At 39.0% G+C, this 21,040-nt stretch overlaps 1 pseudogene; it reads left to right on the top strand.

Annotated features, from left to right (window-relative positions):
• The first annotated feature begins 11,188 nt into the window (after positions 1-11,188).
• Positions 11,189-19,069, top strand: LOC120077262 (annotated as a pseudogene).
• The last annotated feature ends 1,971 nt before the right edge of the window (positions 19,070-21,040 follow it).

Here is a 21,040-nt window from a genome sequence, read left to right as displayed (position 1 = left end):
GTGGGGTGTACAATACAAAGTACAACATAGAGAAAAAGTATACAATACAATAAAATAGGGCATACACTATACCAAGTAACATCTCTCATTTGCCCTAGACAATGTGATGCATATCCCCTAAACCTAGACTCTTTAGATGATGCTCAACCACTTTAGTCGTGATTCTTTGTAAATGGATCAGCAATGTTATGCTCCGAAGCTATCTTCGTGACTACCATATCACCTTATTACACAATCTCTCGAATCAAGTGACATTTTCTTTCAATGTGTTTGCCTCTCTTATGACTCCTATATTCTTTTGAATTTGCCACAACACCATTATTATCACAATAAAGTGTGATGGGCAAAGACATGTTTAGAATGACATCGAATCAGTCAGAAACTTCCTCAGCCAATGATAATACTCAAAATGTGCTATCTTAGTGCCTCCAATCTCACTCGTTTCTAATGTTTATTGCGCTTATATGATATTTGTAAGATCTCGAGCAATTCATCTTAGTGTTGGTGCCCTAAATCTTGTGGGTCTCGTTGTTTGTAATTTTTTGTACACAGTTATTTTATTCGACATTTAGTTTGTATTAACCCAATCCAATAAACTAAAATTCAAGATTATTCTATGTAACTTAATCATGTATGTGGCTGAGATGGATCATGTTTAAGTAATAACCTAAATGGTCTGTAGTATATAGATAAGGTTGGGTTACCTTATTCTGATGACACTACGAATACGGCCCACTTTGTAGTTATTACAATAGTTGTAAAGTATTAGAAACGATTTAATCCTAATCGTTCTTGTGGAGACATGTGAGTAGGGATATCCGATAAAAAGAGTTTGTACAATACCAAACTGTGAAATGATTAGTCTCTTTTTATAACGTCGTTACTTGAAGAGATTAAAATTTCAATAGGATGAACATAGGTTACTTGACCTTAATCCTAAGGGAGTTGTGAACTTTTGTCTATGAGGACCATTCTTTGATCTGTATGGGTGAGAATGACCAGATATGTCGCCTCAATAAGCCTACCATTTTGGATATTTGTCTAAGTAGGGAGCTGAAAACACAGCTATACAATATGGAATTCACTCCTTCCTATCCTTAAGATAAGTAGATGAATTGCTCCCTTAATAGTTAATTTCAAGACTTGAACAATGAAGCCTGACCCTATCACTGACCCGAGAGGCATTAGTTTATAGTTAGACTATAACTGTTTGTTTATTAGAAGAACCAGTGGTACTTAAGATATTAGATGTAACTATAGGGGTAAAATGGTAATTTGATAATAACTTGTAGAAATACAAGTTATTGTTGTCGTTTTATTGAGAACAATTAGTAAAGTGTAGAGGAAACACATTAGCTTGACAAGAAATTCATGCAGATAATCATATATGTGGTCATGTGCTTACGAAATTGATAATCCTTGGAAAGTATAAAATTTGTCACTTTTGGACGGAGAATTCAAATGTAATGAAGAAAAAGACGATAAAAAAACAAGTTGCAGCCATGAACGCATAGATGAATCAACTCGGCGCCCAACTTTGCAATGCATAGTACCACGCAATTGGATGAAATGTGAAGAATAGAAAACGATAAACGCATGGGCGGTGGAAGTCAAATCAATAGAGCAAGTTGGTAGTTGATTTGAGAAAGTTTAAATCCAAATAAAATTTAAATAAACACTAACCTTTGTAGATTCCCAAGCTCCTAGAACGATCCTCTCGATATTCCAACGAACAACTCCTCCAAGGATCTTCAACACGAATGTCTCCTCGAACACTTTTGAACATGACCACGTGAATAACCTTGTTATTCTCAAGGATTCCAATAGAAGTATAGGTGGTGTCCAACTATTGGAAGAGGGTAAGGAGGAAAAACCTTTGAGAGAGTAAAGAGATTTTTTTTTTTTTTTTTTTGGCTTAGGGAAAAATTTACACAATGAATGATTGTCCCAAAAGGACCATAAGGAAGACTTTATATAGAGAAGTGTCAACCCCCTTCTCTAAGTCTTTTTCCAATTTTTCTTTGTGCATAATTAATTAAATGATACTTATTTAATTAATTATCACATTAATTAAATAACTATTTATACATTAAATCCAATTTAACGTATATATATTTAATTATCATAAACATTGTATGTCTATATGTAACACCTCTCTATTTATTAATTAATTATTTGTGAATCTAATTCACTTGAATTAATTATTTGAATCTCATTCAAATGTTTCTTTCCAACTTAATTTAAATTACAGATCACATCCATTATCAATTACATATTAATCATTATAATATACAATTTCTTCAAATTGATTTGAACAATTCAAATCATTCCTCTTTAATATCCTTTAGTGAGCTAACAAGGAGACCTGGTAGACTTGTAGATTAGAAGCTCCAACGATATGAGATTAATTGGCTAAACTTATTAACTAAGTTAATCAATCTTTGTTAACTGTAGGTACACTCCACTAAAGACTCACAACTGCACTATTCTCGCTACAGATATATTTTTGTGTCCATAGATATAGACCAATAATAGCAAGTTAGTTCTTCAAGAGTGTCCATAACACCAACTGGGTCAAATTATCATTTTACCCTTAGGTTACCTCTATATCCTTAAATACCAGTGCTTCTCTAATGAATAACATGTTTATGGTCTAACCATTACACAGAAACCCTCTCAAACCAACGAGAGGGTAGGACCCTTTGTTCAGGTCCCTGAGACACCACTTAAGGGAACACTCATCTACTTACGTTAAAGTCGGGAAGGAGTGAATTCCATCTTGGATTATTCTGTTCCCAACTATCTACTCGATCTTGTCCCCAAATTCATAGGCTTATTGAGTCAGTGAACTGGCCACTCTCACCCATACAAATCAAAGGACAATCCCTCGTGAACAGGAGTTCGTATTATACTCAGGATTAAGACTAAATTGCCTAGGTCATCCTAATGAAATAGAAACCTAACAAGTCAACGGTGTTACAACTCGTGATTACTATTTCGTGGTCAGTCTTATGCAAACTCATTGCATAGGATACCTCCACTCGCGTGTCACCTACACGAACACGTTGGATCATTGCATTTGTATCAAATACAAAGTGGGTTGTATCCATAGTGTCACCAAGATAAGGTACTGATGACGGGCAAAAATGTACGTTATTATAAGATTTTTATTTAGAATTATGAGGGCGTTAAAAAGAATATGCAGCGATTATTCTAAGAATTCATGAGAAAGTGAGCTTGCATTGATCAGCAATGAAAATATCGGCTAACCCACTATTATACGTTATTCTGCGTCCAATTGTCTATTTTTGTAACTATCGCAAGAAATGATCGCATGAGGCGAATCTCACCATCGCAAAGGCGATCGCATACGTTCGACGCATGGATGTTGCGGCCATTAACCACATGTGTCCATCGTATAGAGGTTGCAGCTACAGAGTAATAACCATAATAGAGGGATGAACGCAAGAGTGGTGGAATGCGATGATACTTCGGAAACCAAGCACAAACGCATACATTGGGAGTATCAAAAAGATGATGTTGACATTTCACCTACCCCACCATTAGTAGCAGAGATTCAGAGCAAGTCCATCATGCCGTTAGCAGCAGAAATTCAGAGAAGGACCATTAATGCTGTCGGTGATCAAGCTCTATAAATAGAAGCCTTAGAGCCCAACTTCAAGGGATCTGGGGTTTTCTACCTGAAGGCATCCGAGCTTCTACCTTAGGGCAGATCCTTGTGATCCAGATGAAAGCATGAGGAGATATTCTTAAAAGTTCTTCATTCCTTCTACCATTCTGGGTGACGACTGGAGCCTCGCTAGAGATAGATCTGGAGAGAGACTACTCTACCACCCACCCATGGCACCACCGGCAGCCTTGACACACATCTGATGGACGTAAGACATTACCCATCTGGCCCTCCATATCTCTTCTACCTCATAAATGTATTACATTGTGGCTTAAGAGTTTAATACATTTTGTGATCAATGCATCTCTTTATTTCCTTCGATTCCATCATCATTTTCTTATCATCCTTTATTTTCATCGCAAAGACTAAGTAAGATTGCTAGACTATCGCATACTTAACCATGCGGCATAGACATATGAAGCATGCAGCAAACCACCAAGAGGTGTGCGTTGCACGAGTGTTGTGAGAAAATCCTATATGCTTAGTGTGATACTGTAGCAATGCTTGTCTATGAGCTGATCAGTTGTAGCTAACTGCCCAGAAGGAATAATCTTATGTTCACCATGTTTATGTGATTACCTTTTCGTATGAGCTCATCGTTAATCATTTAGGCATACTTGAGAGAGTAGTCTAGAAACCAAATCTAGGCTTGAGAGAGTTAGATTGGATTACATAGGCAAGAATAGAGGCTTAAAGATAAGCTCTGTTTGCTATTACACAGCGTATGCATCCTACAGATAGGATATGAAAGTATGCGATCACATCGCATACGTCTAGAAGTAGGATACGGTGGTATGCGGTCATCTTGTTTATGTGTGCGAGCACGTGAGCAAGAATAGAGACTTAGACATAAGGCCTCTCAACACTATCGCATATACATCACATGCGTCTTTGTCAAGTGTGTGTAGCATAATTGCACAGCTTGCGTTGGCAGGGGTTACCCTTCCATTTCTCTTCTTTCTTTTGTATTGTATTACATTATGCTTTAAGGAATTAATACATTTTGTGATCAATACATTTCTATATTTTCCTTCGACTCTATCTCCATCTTCATTTACTTAGCATCCTTTACTTTCATTGCATTACTTAGTGAGACTGTTAGAGTATCGCATACTTAATCATGCGGCATAAAAATATGAAGCATGTAGCAAACCACTGGGAGGTGTGCGTTGTGTGAGTGTTGTGAGAAAACCTTATTTGCTTAGTGTAAAGTTGTAGCAACGCTTGTCTATATGCGGACGAAATGCTTGTCTATGAGTAGAATCAGCAGCAACTAACTGCCTGGGAGGGTAAGTGAGTTGTCGCATTAAGAATGTAAAGCAAGTGTTCATAGAGATTTAGAATAATCTTACGTCAGCCAGGTGTATACGATTACTTGTTCTTTATGAGGCATCATTCCATCATTTAGGCATACTTGGGGAGATAGTTAAAACCAAATCTAAAGACTCGAGAAAGCGATTGGATCGTAAAGCAAAGATATGGTGGGAACTTAGGATAAGCTTTGTTTGCTATTACACAGCGTATACCACCCTACAGATAGAGTATTGCATGCGTCAGAAGTAGAATACGGTGGTATGTGGTCATCACGCTTTATGTTGTGTGAGCACCGGGTTATGGAAGGCTTAGAGTAGCATTTCTCGACACTATCGATATACATCGCATGCCATTTTCCTAGAATTAGGCACAGTGTGTGTTAGAATTATTTGCATAGCTTGCGTTGGCTGGGGTTGCCCTTGCAGTACAAGCCGTGTTTCAATGAAGACATTCCTCACCATTTTAATCTATTTGTTCCATTGCATTTTACTACGCGTCAACAGTTGCCGCTGTCTCTACTCTCAATTCATTACTTCCAATGCTTTGTCGTTGTTAGGAAGTTAGGAGTAGTGCTTTTAGGCTTTTAATTTTTCACCCCCCCATCCATTTTTTTCTTTTAATTTATTTGCTGCAAACACACTTCACCGTATTACCCTTTTTTAGCTACAGTCCCTGAGTTTGACCTCGGATCACCCGAAAAACTTGCGTTCGCGTTATACTTGGCGAGAGCGCAAGAAAACTTGTGACAGGAACGCATGGTCATTACATAAGAGATCAATGCATATTTTCCATTCCAACGCATGACCACCGACACATGAGTATAAACACATAACTTAAGACATGCATCACATATTGTGTTCACTAATTTTTTGTCATCAGGAACGCATGGTCATCAAACGCATATTGTATATCCCTTAGTCCAACGCATGACCAGCGATGCATGAAGAACGAATGATGAACGCATATTTATTTACTCCATTTTCAACGCCATCAAGTTTTTGGTGCCATTGTCAGGGACTTGACAGCTAATAGTTTGTTAAGTTTTGTGTTTTCGTAGGCACCCTTTTTACCTTGGGAGTATTGTAGCTTGTGCGACCAAGTTGCAAACAATATTTGAAGTGTAGGCGATGCACTGAAAGCCAGTATTGACCCCAAGATAGAAAGGCAATCAGTCGCATGAGCTGAAGGCAATTATAAGCGCGTGCCAACCTACATGCGCCCAACAATTGCCGGAAGTTCCAATGGTCAGGGAGAGGCTCTTGACCTAAGCAGTTGAGATCAATCTCCTGCATGGAAGACTCCTTGCGGTGGCTTCACTCCAATTTCTCCAAGGACGTCTTCTACTTTATCTTTACCTTGCATTCCTAGTTAGTTTATTTTTATTGTTATTTTGGATATGGGGCTACTTTCTTCGATGTGGTGCGTTCACTCCTTGAAGGTGCAACAATAATTCTCCTCGGTGTGCAGTTACAACGGAAGAATCCTCTCCATAATTCAGCGCATGGCTTCGACCGCATGAATTCTAAAGCATGGTCGCAGGTGTTATTCTACTTAAAGGTTCTTTTCTTGTTATCTTGTACGCATTATCCTTTTGAAATTCTCTTTTGTCCGCTTGCCTACCTTTGCATTGCATCTATGATGGTACATATAATTCACTACATCCGCTAACTAAAAATCGCAAGGCTCACCTCACTTTTAATAGCTTCTTCAAAGTTTGACAGTCTAAGTTTTATTATGTGTAAACCTCTACTCAAACATTTGTTACCGCATTCCTGATAATTTTGTCTTTAGCTTTTCGACGAGAACACTGTTGATCTCTAAGTTTGGGGGGTGGCAGTGGTCTCACAAGCTACAATACTCCCAAGGTAACAAGGGTGCCTGCGAAAACACAAAACTCAACAAACTATTAGCTGCCAAGTCCCCGGGAACGATGCCAAAAACTTGGTGGCATAGAAAATAGAGTAAATAAATATGTGTTCATCATTCGTTCTCCATGCGTCACTGGTCATGCGTTGGACTAAGGGATATGTAATATGCGTTTGATGACCATGCATTCTTGCCATAAGTTTTCTTGCTCTCTCGCCAAGTATAACGAGATCGCAAGTTTCTCGGGTGATCCGAGGTCAAACTCAGGGACTTGTAGCTAAATGTTATGAAGTAAAGTGTTTGAGGCGAAGAATAAAATAATATTGAAGTTAAGGGTTATGCGCTACTCCTACTTCTAACTAACAGATTAAGTAGTGGAAGTATGACTGTAAAAGATAGAGACACGGAAACTGTTAATGCGTAATAAGATGCATGGGAAATAGATAAAATGGCGGGGATGACTTCACTATATCAATAAGCTTGATCGCAAGGGTAACCCCAGCCAACACAAGCTATGCAATTATACTACACACATTTGACAAAGACGCATGCGATGTATATGGGATGGTGTCGAGAGGCCTTATGTCTAAGTCTCTATTCTTGCTCACGTGCTCTCACACATAAACAAGATGACAGCATACCACTGTATCCTACTTCTAGATGCATGCAATGTGATCGCATACTTTCATATCCTATCTGTAGGGTGCATACGCTATGTAAGAGCAAACAGAGCTTATCTCTAAGCCTCTATTCTTGCCTATGCGATCCAATCTGACTCTCTCAAGCCTAGAATTTATTTTTAGACTATTCTTTCAAGTATACCTAAATGATGAATGAGCTCATATGTCAAGGTAATCACATAAACATGGTTGACATAAGATTATTCCTATCTCTAGGAACACTGCTTATTTTGCTTAATGCATTCCACCACTTACCCTCCTGGGCAATTAGCTACCACTGATCAGCTCATGGACGAGCATTGCTATAGCATCACACTAAGCAAATAGGATTTTCTCACAAGGCTGTCGGTGGTGCCATGGATGGGCGGTGGAGTAGTCTCTCTCAAGATCTATCTCCGGCGAGGCTCCGGTCGTCACTCAGGATGGTAGGAGGAATGAAGAACTCTCAAGAATATCTCATCACGCTTTCATCTGGATCACAAGGATCTTCCCTAAGGCAGAAGCTCGGATGCCTTCAGGCAGAAAACCCCAGATCCCTTGAAGTTAGGCTCTAAGGCTTCAATTTATAGAGCTTGATCGTCGACAGCATTAATTGTCCTTCTCTGAATTTCTGCTGCTAACGACGTGATGGACCTGCTTTGAATCTCTGCTACTAACGACGGGGTGAATCTCTATTAATGGTTAATGGCCGCAACATCCATGTGTCGAACGTATGCGATCGCCTCTGCGATGGTGAGATTCGCCGCATGCGATCGTTTCCTGCGATAGCTAAAAAATAGACAATTGGACACAGAATAACACATGATAGTGGGTTAGCCGAGATTTTCATTGCTGATCGATGGCAAGCTCACTTTCTCATGAATTCTTAGAATAATCGCCACATATTCTTCTTAACAGCCCTCATAATTCTAAATAAAAGGCTTATAATAACGTATATTTCTGCCCGTCATCAGGTACCCAGCCTTATCCTAATACTATAGACCCTTTACGTTGTTTCTTGAATATTGATCTCTATATGTCTCCACATACAGCTCAAGACTTATAAGGCAGCCTTGGATGTTAGTTTATTGGATATAGGTTTATTAAGACAAAATAGAAAACAACACAATCTATAACATTTATTGAATTAACTTCAATAACTCTTTATTGATGACGGTCAATTAATAACACTTAATATCTACGAGTTTTAGGGCATAAAACCCAACAAGAATTTTCTTTTCTTCTTCATGGAACAACGACCCCCTATCTTTTTTCTCTCTGTTCTGATTATGCCCGTCCTTGACGACCTCCCTGCCGTACCAGTCTACAATTGTCTATGTCGCCTACCGTCATTTACCAGCCATCATCAATCATCCCTCACTCATGTAGATTGCATTGTCGCACATTATGTCACACTGTGTCACCCACTAGTTGCCATCCAATTGCCTCTTTCCTTCTTCGTTTCAAATTGGGTCAATCTTGGGACACTACGCATTGGTACTATTTGACTCTGGTTCTTCTCATTCGTTTATATTATCAGTATGTGTGAAGCATGCTATGTTAGAATTAGAGCTTCTACATTATGTTTTACTTGTTTCTACTATGTCTGAAGAAATTATGATAGCTAATAAAAAGATAAAAGCATGTCAGATTGAAATAGCCAATCATACGTTAGATGTGACTCTGATAGTTCTAGACATGCAAGATTTCAATGTTATATGAGGCATGGATTAGTTGGCTTCCAACCATGCCAACATAGATTGTTCTCGTAAGGAAGTGATCTTTAACCATCCTACGGGAGCTAGCTTTAAGTTTAAAGGGGTCGAAACTATAGTCTTGCCCAAAGTAATTTCTACAATGGAAGCCAATAAGTTGCTTAACTAAGGTACCTGGAGTATCTTGGCCAGTATGGTTGATACCAGGGAACTGAGGTCACCTTGACATCAGAACCAGTTGTAAGAGAAAACCCAAATGTGTTTCTTGAGGATCTTCTAGGTCTACCACCACACAGGAAAATTAATTTTATGATCGAACTAGAACCAGGCACTACCCCTATCTCTAAACCTCCTTATAGGATGGCTTCAGTAGAGTTGAAGGAGCTCAAGATTCAATTGCAAAAATTGCTCGATAAGGGTTTCATATGACCAAGTGTGTCACCTTCGGGAGCACTAGTGTTTTTGTGAAGAACAAGGATGGATCATTGCACTTATGCATTGACTATAGAGAGTTAAACAAGGTGACAATCAAGAACAAGTTCCCTCTCTCCAAGATTGATGACTTGTTTGACCTGTGATCATAGCCCTTTAGCAAGGTCGTTTAATTCCCGAAAAGAGCTACGAATCAAGAGAAAATCTATAATACACCGAACTACTCCTATCACTACAAAAACATAGTAATAGTGGTAAGTACGAGGTTGAACCACAGAGAAGTTGGGATTTAATATTCTCTTAAGCTAAATGTGACTATGGAAAGCAATAAAAATAAGGTTTTGGTTTGTTTAATATAATGGAAAAAAAACATACAAGAAATTCAATTGCAAGGGATAAATGTAAACAGGGACTGATTTATCTAGTCCTCAGATCAAGATATACATTCAATGCAATTTCTATCATCATTTTCTGTCAATTAATTATGCAATCAAATTATGCATGCACAACTATTCGATTGATTCGATTTAACTAACCTTTACATTGGCGGATAAATAGCAAGAATCGAACCAAGAAAGCGTCCTAATTATTAATTAAAGCATAAGATTTTGGGTGAAAGAGAGAGTTCATGCATTAGATTGTCTCATAAGTAAGTCCCTAACATGTGTACTTAATAATTAGGCAAAGATGTTGAAGAGAAGTGGCAGGGTGAGTAGCAGACTGAGGAGAGGAATGTTGACCCTACCAGCGGAGGTCCTGAGCTAGAAAGGACCCAGATCTAAAGGGGAAAAGCAGCTAGAGACTCAGTAGAGCAGGGAAAGTGACTCTGAAAATGAATCGAGTACCCCACGGGTAGATGTAGCTCCCCAGATGGAGGCTCGAGTGTTTGATGAATTCGCTCAGAGATGGCGGCGAGTGTAGAATCGATTCAGACCGATCCAGAGAAGAAATTCACGTCCAGAGGCTGAAAGCTTTAGGTTGCCGACGACGTTAATGGGAGCCACAGATCCGTTAGATGCTGAGGTCTAGTTGGACTTGATTGAGAAAATGTTTTTAAGGTTGGATGAGGTACCCTGAGGACCGTAAGTTTGAGTTAGCGGCATTTTCTTGCTGCAAAAAGGAGTTTAGAAGTGGTGGAAGGTGATAGAGGGCCAGAAGGGTAGTTCGGGAAACTTGACTTGGCTTGAGTTTGACAAGTATTGAGGATAAATACTACCTAGTTGCTTTCAAAGAAGCGAAGAGGGAGGAGTTTCTTAGGCTAACTCCAAGAGTTGATGACAGTTGCTGAGTATGAGCAAAGATTTACTAATTATCTTCAGTATGCCTTTCTGATTCATTGCGGAGAGAATGAGGTGTAGAAATTTGAGAAGTCTAAGAGAAAGATACATACAACCCATTACTCTACATCTTATTGGGGGTAAATTTCATTCAGTTAGTGGAGACCACTATCCGAGTGAGGAGGTGTAGCGAGGGAATATACTTCCAGCCCAGATGCGGACAGTTTAGAATGCATGGAGAAACGAGAGGTAAAGAGTTTTAGACCCACGTTCTTCTGGATAGTGGGTTATGAGAAGTTCTTAGAGGCACGAAGCCAACAGGGTTCGAGTCGAAAGAGGTCAAGACCTGCAGCTGGATCGAGTGGTAGATCAGTATCGGGTCATGCTAGCGAGTCAGTATCTAGTACAGGAAGGAGACCACTTTGTGTAAACTGTGGTAGGCCCCATACAGAAGTATGTTACGGCAATAGGAATGTGTGCGTTCAGTGTGGACAAGCGGGGCATTTCAAAAGAGATTGTCCTCAGCTAGGTCATGGAGCACATAGGAAGCAAAGAGGAGTTACCCAAATTGTAGATCAACCCAGGGTGACCAGAACTGGAGGTGAGGGGTCCGATGCAGCTAAGCAGAAAGGGGTAGCTGGACGACCCCAACAGCAACAGCAACAACAACAGCAGCAAGGTAGAGTATACGCTTATGCATTATTTGATCCTGGTGCTATGCACTCATTCATATCTAGCATATGTGCATTATATATAGATAGAGTTCCTGAGCGTATGAATGAGGATTTGTTTATCTCTACGCCTGTAGGAGATACTCTAGTTGTACATGAGTATTATAGGAATTGCGAAGTAATTCTTGGAAATCGGAGTTTATGGGTTGACTTGATTCCATTAGAATTACTAGAGTTTTATATTATCTTGGGTATGGATTTCCTAAGTAAACACTATGCCACTATGGACTGTTTTAGGAGAGAAATAGTGTTTAGAAAACCAGGTGAAAAAAAGATAACCCTGGTAGGAAGTAAAAGAATACTTCCAGGAAGTTTTGTATCAGCAGTGAAGGCTAGGAAGCTGCTGAGTAAGGGATGTTGCCTATTTAGCCTATGTGTCAGTTTCACAGGATAAGAAACTGAGACCTGAGATGTACCTGTGGTACAAGAATTCTTAGATGTATTCCCTGAAGAGTTACCAGGTTTACCACCTGATAGGGAAATAGAATTTACTATTGAGTTAGTCCCAGGTACAACATCTATATCCCAGGCACCATAGAGGATGGCACCAATGGAACTAAAGGAGTCAGTTACAAGAACTTGTAGATAAGGGGTACATTAGACCCAGTGTGTTGCCTTGGGGAGCACCAGTCTTGTTGTTAAGAAGAAAGACGGTACTCTTAGATTATGTATAGACTATAGACAGTTGAATAAGCTGACCATTAAGAATAAGTACCCATTGCCTCGTATAGATGATCTCTTTGATCAGTTAAAGGGAGCCACGGTGTTCTCTAAGATAAATTTGAGATCAGGTTATCACCAGTTGAAGGTGAAAGACACAGATGTTCCAAAGACTGCATTCAGAACTAGGTATGGACATTATGAGTTCCTAGTAATGTCGTTTGGATTGACAAATGCTCCTGTGGTATTTATGGACTTGATGAATAGGATATTTCATCTTTATCTGGATCAATTTGTGATAGTTTTCATAGACGATATACTAGTATATTCTAGTAGCATAGAGAAGCACAAAGAACATCTGAGTACAGTGTTACAGATGTTAAGGGAAAAGAAGTTATATGCCAAATTTAGTAAGTGTGATTTTTAGTTAAACCAAGTCGTATTTCTTGGGCATATAGTTTCAGCTGACGAAGTTAGCGTAGATTCCCAAAAGATAAAAGCAATAGTCAACTGGGAACGACCCCTGAATGTAACATAAGTACGTAGTTTTTTGGGTTTGGCAGGTTATTATAGAAGATTCGTGGAGGGGTTTTCTAAGATAGCTCTGCCGTTGACAAACCTGACCAGAAAAGATGCGAAGTTTGAGTGGTCGCCAGAATGCGAACATAGTTTCCAAGAGTTGAAATAGAGGTTAATAACAACACCAGTGCTGACTTTACCTACACCAGGTAAAGAGTTTNAGATAGCTCTGCCGTTGACAAACCTGACCAGAAAAGATGCGAAGTTTGAGTGGTCGCCAGAATGCGAACATAGTTTTCAAGTGTTGAAAAAGAGGTTAGTGTCAGCACCAGTATTAACTCTACCTACACCAGGTAAAGAGTTTGAGGTTTATTGCGACAAGGGTTAGGATGTGTGCTGATACAAGAGGGAAAGGTAGTAGCTTATGCTTCTCGACAGTTAAAGAAGCATAAATGTAACTACCCTACACACGATTTGGAGTTAGCAGAAGTTGTGTTAGCTCTAAAGTTGTGGAGACATTAATTGTTTGGTGAGCGTTGTCATATATTAACAGATCATAAGAGTCTGAAGTATATCTTTGATCAGAAGGAGCTGAACTTGAGACAGAGAAGATGGATCGGGTTGATCAAAGATTATGACTGTACCATTGATTATCACCCAGGTAAAGCAAATGTGGTAGCTGATGCCCTAAGTCGAAAAACTAGATCAGTTAGGGCTAGTATCAATTTAGTGAAGGGTACACTGATTCATGAGTTGTATAATGCTAGGGCAGCATTATCAGTTGGTCAAACAGGAGGTTTACTAGCTTCATTTCAAGTGCGTCCTACTCTCGTAGAAGATATCCTACATGAATAGTTAAAGGATTCCGATCTTCAGAAGTTAGCTGAAGAAGTAGGTAAAGAATTGAGGACGGACTACCAATTAAGAGCGGACAAAGTGCTATTAAAAAAGGGTAGGGTATGCGTACCTAAGAACTTAGCACTTAAACAAGCTATTCTAGAAGAGGCACATAGTTCGGCTTATGCTATGCATCCAGGCAGTACGAAGATGTACAAAACATTAAAGAGATCATATTGGTGGTCTAGTATGAAAAGAGAAATAGCGGAGTATGTTGACAGGTGTCTAATATGTCAACAAGTTAAACCGTACAGACAGAGGCCAACAGGATTACTTAATCCACTCCCAGTACCAGAGTGGAAATGGGAGCATACTACGATGGATTTCCTGTTTGGATTACCTAAGACACCAACGAGCTATGATTGTATATGGGTAATCGTGGATAGATTGACAAAAACAACTAAGTTTTTACCTGTTAAAGTTACTTTTACCCTAGACCAATTAGCTAAGCTATATGTTGATCAAGTCATAACTCAATTTGGAGCTCCAGTTTCAATTGTATCAGATCGAGACTCCAGATTTACATCGAAGTTTTGGCCTAGTTTGCAGAAAGCCATGGGAACCAAGTTATATTTTAGTACCGCTTTTCATCCACAGACGGATGGTCAGTCTGAGCGGATAATTCAGACATTAGACGACATGTTGAGAGCATGTATATTGCAATTCAAAGGCAGTTGGGATACACATCTGTCGTTGATCGAATTTGCATATAACAACAGTTACCATTCGAGTATCGGAATGGCACCATATGAGGCACTATACAGAAGACCATGTAAAACTCCGATATGTTGGAATGAAGTCGGTGAAATGAAATTACTAGATCCAGAACTCGTTCAACAGACATCAGATAGCATTAAGATTATAAGAGATAATCTTAAGATAGCTCGAGATAGGTAAAAGAGTTATGCCAATATATTGGACCTTATGAGATAATAGAAAGAGTTGGCCCGATGGCATATAGATTGGATTTACCTCCAGAGTTATCTCATATTCATGATGTGTTTCATGTGGCAATGCTTAGAAAGTATGTGCCAGATCTTACCCATGTGTTGCCCGAGCAACCAGTACAGTTAAGAGAAAATTTCTTACGAAGAAGAACCAGTGGAGATTCTTGACCGAAAGGAACAGGTCTTAAGGAATAAGACAATCCCATTGGTAAAGTTACTATGGCGAAACCATAGCACGGAAGAAGCAACATGGTAAGCCGAAGAGCAAATCAGAAACAAGTATTCATAGTTATTTAATTGACGGACTTGTAACGAAATTTTGAGGATGAAATTTTCATCAGGGGAAGGTAAATGTGAACCCCGAATCCTAATTTCTCTATTTGAGTATGTTCCTTACTAAGACTAGTGTGATGAGTAGATTTATGTGGAAACTAGTGTGGAATGGTAGAGAAAAGGGTGAAAAATTAGAAGAAAAGAGGAAATTTGGAAGCTTGACTTTTGGGGAAAAACGTGGAAAATTGGCTAAGTACAAAATTGTGTGATGGATGCATTGGAAGGGTTGTGTTAATGCGTTGAAAGGGTTGTGATGGATGCGTTGGTGGTGGTATGCAACTGAAGGAAGGAAAATTGAAGTGATGCGTTAGAAGGTTGGATGGCACAAGGGTAGGCGACGACGCGGGCAAGGCATGTGTTGGAAGGGTGGCATGTGTCGATGCACAGTGCCCAGCCAAGCACCAATGCATTGAGCACCTCTACCAAGCGCCCAACCCATGCATCGAACGCCCATACCAAACACCTCTGCCAAGCGCCCAGCCTATGTTTCGAGCGCCCTGCCGAGCGGCCATGCATCGAGCACCCCTGCCATGCGTCGAGTGCCCTACCAAGCACCCATGCAGCCAAGCAAGCCCTGCGAATGATGCCCAGCGCCCATGCATCGGTGACCAGCACCTATGCCAAGCACCATGCGTCGATGCCAAATGAGCCTTGCGGGGATGCCGAGTGAGTTGTGCGTTGAGAACGAGCAGCCAACCTATGCGTTGGTGGTGGCTGGCTCTTGCGATGGTTAGGACTTGCGGTGACTAAGTGAGTTGGCTTGTTATGCGTTGATTATGGACCATGTGTTGATGGCACTATGCGTTGAACATCCAAGGGTTGTGGATGCATATGAAAGATGAGCTCACATAGAGGACATCATCATACATGTGTCTTCTTGGGAGGAAACCTTAAGCCTTAAGAAAATGAGGTGGTGTCATAAGAGGACATGAAAATTGAAGCCCATGTGTTGGCTATGTAGGAGAAGGACACTTAGATTGCATTGATCAAAAGTTGTGTTGTTAGTGTGAGGAATAAACACTTGGACATGCAGCCAAGTAGGAGGTGTCAAATTTGGAGAGTGTTTGAATGCTTATAAATAGAGCCAAGGACTTCTTGTTATATCACAATTCAAAAATAAATTGGGAAAACTAAATAAACATTGCGTTGAGAGCAAAATCCATGCGTTGATCATAGAATTTTAAAGAGGACGCATTGGACAGTGAAGTCTGGAAAATAGCATCAATTTAGGACGAGAAGTTCTCCCAATATACTGGTGTGTTTGGAGTGATTTAAAATCCATCTGAAAGCTATGAAAGTCTAGTTTTAAGGGTAGGCTTCTAGAGAAAAATCTCTAAAGGATTAGGCTGGAAACTGAGAAGAAGACAAAAGGGTCAGGCTGTCGGGTAAGCTTGGGCCAGTCTTTAAAATTTTGAGATTTCGGCCAAACCACGAATAGTTCTAAGCTCATATTTTAGGGTAAGCTTCTTAAGACATTTTAGAATATAATTTTAGATGAAAGTATCTCGAAATAAAGCTTAGAACTATGAGTAATCTGAGTTGACAATTGAATCTGGATTCTAGGGGTATAAAAAGGAGCCCGAGGTAAACAAGGAACTTCTAGAGAGAAAGGTTCCTAAGCGATCGAGGTGAGTGACTAAAAAATTTGACTAAAATATTTACAATGTTTTAAAGAAATCATGTTTTAAAGAAGATTAATCTCATGCCAGCTAGTTTTACAAAGTGATTTCCAAGCAAACCATGAGTTATGTTTTAAACGCATGCATGTGTGGGAAGTTTGTTCAAAAGCTATTTATATGTGTTAAATATACCCAGCATGCATTAGTATCTTTAAAGCCATGTTTTTATATGTGTTATACTTTACATGCTTTAAAGAGAAAGTCATTTATGACTATTTTTACTTAAAACGCGATACCGAAGAATATTTGAGAAGGTATCCACCCAACTAGATGCCGAAGGACATTTGAGAAGGTATCTAACCAACTTGGTACTGAAGAACATCTGAGAAGGTACCAAACCCACTTGATACCTAAGGACATTTGAGAAGGTATCCTAGCAGCTCGATACTGAAGGACATCTGAGAAGGTATCTGAGCAGAAGTACCTAAGGTATGACGGTACTTAGTATGGCCACGTGCACGTAGGTAGTTACAGTCAGAGATTGAGCAAAAGGGTTCTCTCTTGACTAGCAGATGGTGTTGGGACTATTTTTAACCACAGCAGGGTTATTCTCAACTAAGAAACGGTTTTGTCTCATGATTTAAACAGCTTTATATGTTTTATGCTTGGAAAATGTTTATACTGCAGTACAAGGTACTGTAAAAGTTTATATTTTAGTTTAAACTCTTTATTGAGACTTTTGCATGAGAATAAGTTATCTTTTTTAAGTCACTCACTGGGCTAGCAAGCTCACCCCGTTTTCAAATGTTTTCCTTTCCCCCAGGTAGCAGGTAAATCCTTAGGAGATAACTCTGCATCTGCTCTATCACTAAAGGATAAAGATATTATAACCCGTCGATTTAGATGGTTATTGTAAATATTGTACACATGTTTCCATTGTTCATATAGGGACAAAGGTTTTTGGGCTTTGGGACTTATGAATCTAGTGTTGTAATTACTCTAAACATGTTATGTTTCTGAGTTAATAACTTTTCGGCCTATAAGGCATTCCACTGTATATGAGTTAGATCTTGGTATCAGAGTTATTCCGCAAGAGTTATTAGGCAGTAGGTGTCAACAAAAGGGTTAATAACTGCTGCAGTCACGCCCTTTCCTAGGCTAAAAGGGTGATCTGGGGCAGGGTGTGACAAATCAACATCCCCTTAACCTAAAAACTGAAGAGAGTATTTATAGAAAAAGTAGTAGCTCTGTAACCCTATGAATGGCGTTGCAATGCTACCTTGTGTATGGGCTGAAGAAAAGCGTGCAAGGATGGCTGGGAATCGCATAGAAGAATCGATAGCATTGCAACACTACACTGTATATTCAGCTTCTGTCGCTCAACATTGCACGAGCGTTGAGCTTAGGCATATAACGAGCGTTGCGACGCTCTCTACAGAGGCAATTTGGTCATCTCCACTCTTTTGAAGCCCAGATGCTCAAATCAACTCCAAATTTCTTCAAATTGACCTTGTTTAGCTACAAACGCTCGATTCTACCTCTCGGTTGCTCGATACCTACAAAATAAGACAATTAACACATAAAACCAATTAACGAGCCTAAATTAAGCTAGGAATAATAGCTCTTTTTTAGAGCTATCAACCAGTTACAAGGAGCTACAGTTTTCTCAAGATTGATCTTCGTTCAGGCTATCATTAGTTGAAGATAAAAGATATCGATATTCCTAAGACAACATTCTGTTTTAGATATGAATATTACGAGTTCATTGTGATGTTGTTTGGCTTGACAAATGCTCCTATTGTATTCATGGATCTATTGAACAAGGTATACAAGGATTTTCTTGACATTTTTGTGATAATCTTTATTGATGATATTTTGGTATATTCTAAGAAAGAGGCAAAGTATGAGGAACATCTTAGGAAGGCCTTGGGAACGTTGAGGGAGAATAAGTTGTATGCTAAATTCTCCTAGTGTAAATTTTGGCTATGTCGGTGTCCTTTCTTAGGCATGTGGTATTGAAGGAGGGGGTTTCGATGGACCCCACAAAGATTTAGGTAGTTATGGGTTGGCCTCGTCCCACAATAGTAGTGAGGTGCGTATCTGTTAACTAGGAATTTGTTGTCGCCTACAAACCCTAACTAAGTAAATAATATTTGTAAATTCACCAATCCTACAACTTATACTAAAGGGTAGTACAAGAGGTAAGTATAGGGTTGATCCTTAGCGAACCGAGATTATGTGATAATCTCATTGCAATTTTCTCTCAAAGTTTTAGCTTTTTCATCTCCAAATTAGTCACTTACCGGGTCCCACCATCCCGTTCTACGATCGGAGATTAGTCGGGAAGACTCTCGTGGTGGTCTACGAATAGTTCACGAGGAGATTAGAGCTGATTTGGAGAAGATTTAAAGACTACAAAGGTTGTATTCTTTTCTCCTTTAACTTGTTTGATAGCATGCATGCTTATCTTTATAATTAATCTAATTAGAGTACTTTAGATCCATTTTTCTTCCATTGCGCATGTATTCGTTCCATCAATTGGTATCAGAGTATGCTTAAAGTACTCAATTAACCGAAAATTAAGTTGTTGTTCGAGCTTTACAAATATTGTTTGTTTTGGGCTAGGTAGAACTAATGACACCTACTTAGCTCCGGACAAAATCCTTAGCGATCATATAGAAGAGAAAACACGCGCATTAAGTTCTAGGATTCAATTGCGTTCGACTAATTGTTAAAATAGCTTAATCAATTAACTGAATTTTCTCCAAATTTAGTAGTTAGTGCGTCCTAGGATAGCCATTCAACACACAATCATTATTACCTCTTGGAGATCTTGGCTAGACATTCTATCAAACACATTAAAACCAACGTATTCAATCATGAGTGAATGTGACAAAACCAAGCATCAAGGCTAAACATGCTCAAGATATAGATCATTTAACATGCTTCAAGAATTAGAATCAGATTTAAAAATGCTCAAATTCATATTGCTAATGATAAAAAAGTAGAAAACTCAAAAGAATTTGCAAGAACTCTTGAAATAGAAACAAGATTGAATTAATTCATAAACCCATAGACAAATTCATGAAGATTTACAAGTTATTGATTAAAAATAAAAACGATATCAAAATCTAACCTAGGTAGGAAACAAAATTACCATAGAGTCTAATTGATATAGAGAGAAATTCCAGCCTCCATAGAAATCATGCTTCCTCTCCTCAGCAAAAATGAAAGAAAACTATCCTCCCTTTTCAGTAAAAATAAAAGAAAACTATTTATAGTTGCAAGGATAGCGTTGAGACACAACGTTGACACTTGGTTGTGTGAAGCGCGGGCACGAGATGAATTACATCAAAATCCAAAAAAAAAAATAAGAATGAACGCATCGATGCTCGATGGTTAATACTCGATGCTCGATTACTCGATAGCATTCACTCGATGACTTTTCTTCACTTAAATCGATGCTTGGTTGCTCAACAGCTTTACTCGATTGTATTTTATAGTATTTTGCTAAATACTCTATGGAATTTGATGGTACTCAATGGCATTTTGGTGTTTACTCGATTCTCTGCAATTTTTTTATTTTCTTGGTCACTTTGGATACTTTTGGCACAATTTTCTCTTAATGACTTCTAAATGCCTCGGGGACCATTTTACCTATAAAATTAGTAATTAAAGCAAATAATCAATACAATTTTGGGAAAATTATCATAGAAAATATACATTCTTTAAAGACCTAACACTAGGCAATGAAGGTATGAGTGGCTGCATGAGGCGATGGCATGAGCTAGGCGATGAAGATACATTCACTATGGTAGTCGGGCTGAATGCATGTGAGCTATGCGTTGACAAGGTGGGCGGTAGCCAAAGGCATGTGAGGTTAATAGGCGTGCGACAAGATTAAGCTGGGCGTTGACAAGGGAAAACGCAAGGCAAGGTGGTTGTCCAAGCGTTGGCGTAAGGGTTAGGCGATGTGAAGGAACCCAAATTGAAGGGAACCATAAACGGAAACAAGATCGACCCAAATTCGATTTTTCGTTGAATGTGAGATTTACGTAAAAGAAAGAAACAAGATATGAAGTTATATGTAAATTACAGCATGCTAACAAAAGGTTTTAGAAACCTTACCTTTGAATATTTTCTTCAAGATTCCCTCGAACAACACACTAAAAACTTGAAGACTTTCTTCAAGAAAACTTTGAAAAAGAGTGAACATGGCCATAAAGACTTCCTCTGTATTCTCAGGTTGAGAACTTAGGAGTGGTGGGCTCTGGCTATTTTTTATTAAGGAAAACTTAGTAGAGAAGAGAAAGAAGATTTGCAAATTATTCAGCAACAATTCCAAAACACATAACTCTTCTGTCTCTTTTCTCACTGCCA

Source organism: Benincasa hispida, chromosome 5 (genome assembly GCF_009727055.1).
Source record: "Benincasa hispida cultivar B227 chromosome 5, ASM972705v1, whole genome shotgun sequence".
In the NCBI taxonomy this organism is placed as follows: Eukaryota; Viridiplantae; Streptophyta; class Magnoliopsida; order Cucurbitales; family Cucurbitaceae; genus Benincasa; species Benincasa hispida.
Note: the sequence above shows the minus strand (reverse complement) of the source record. Positions and strands in the feature narration are given on the sequence as shown.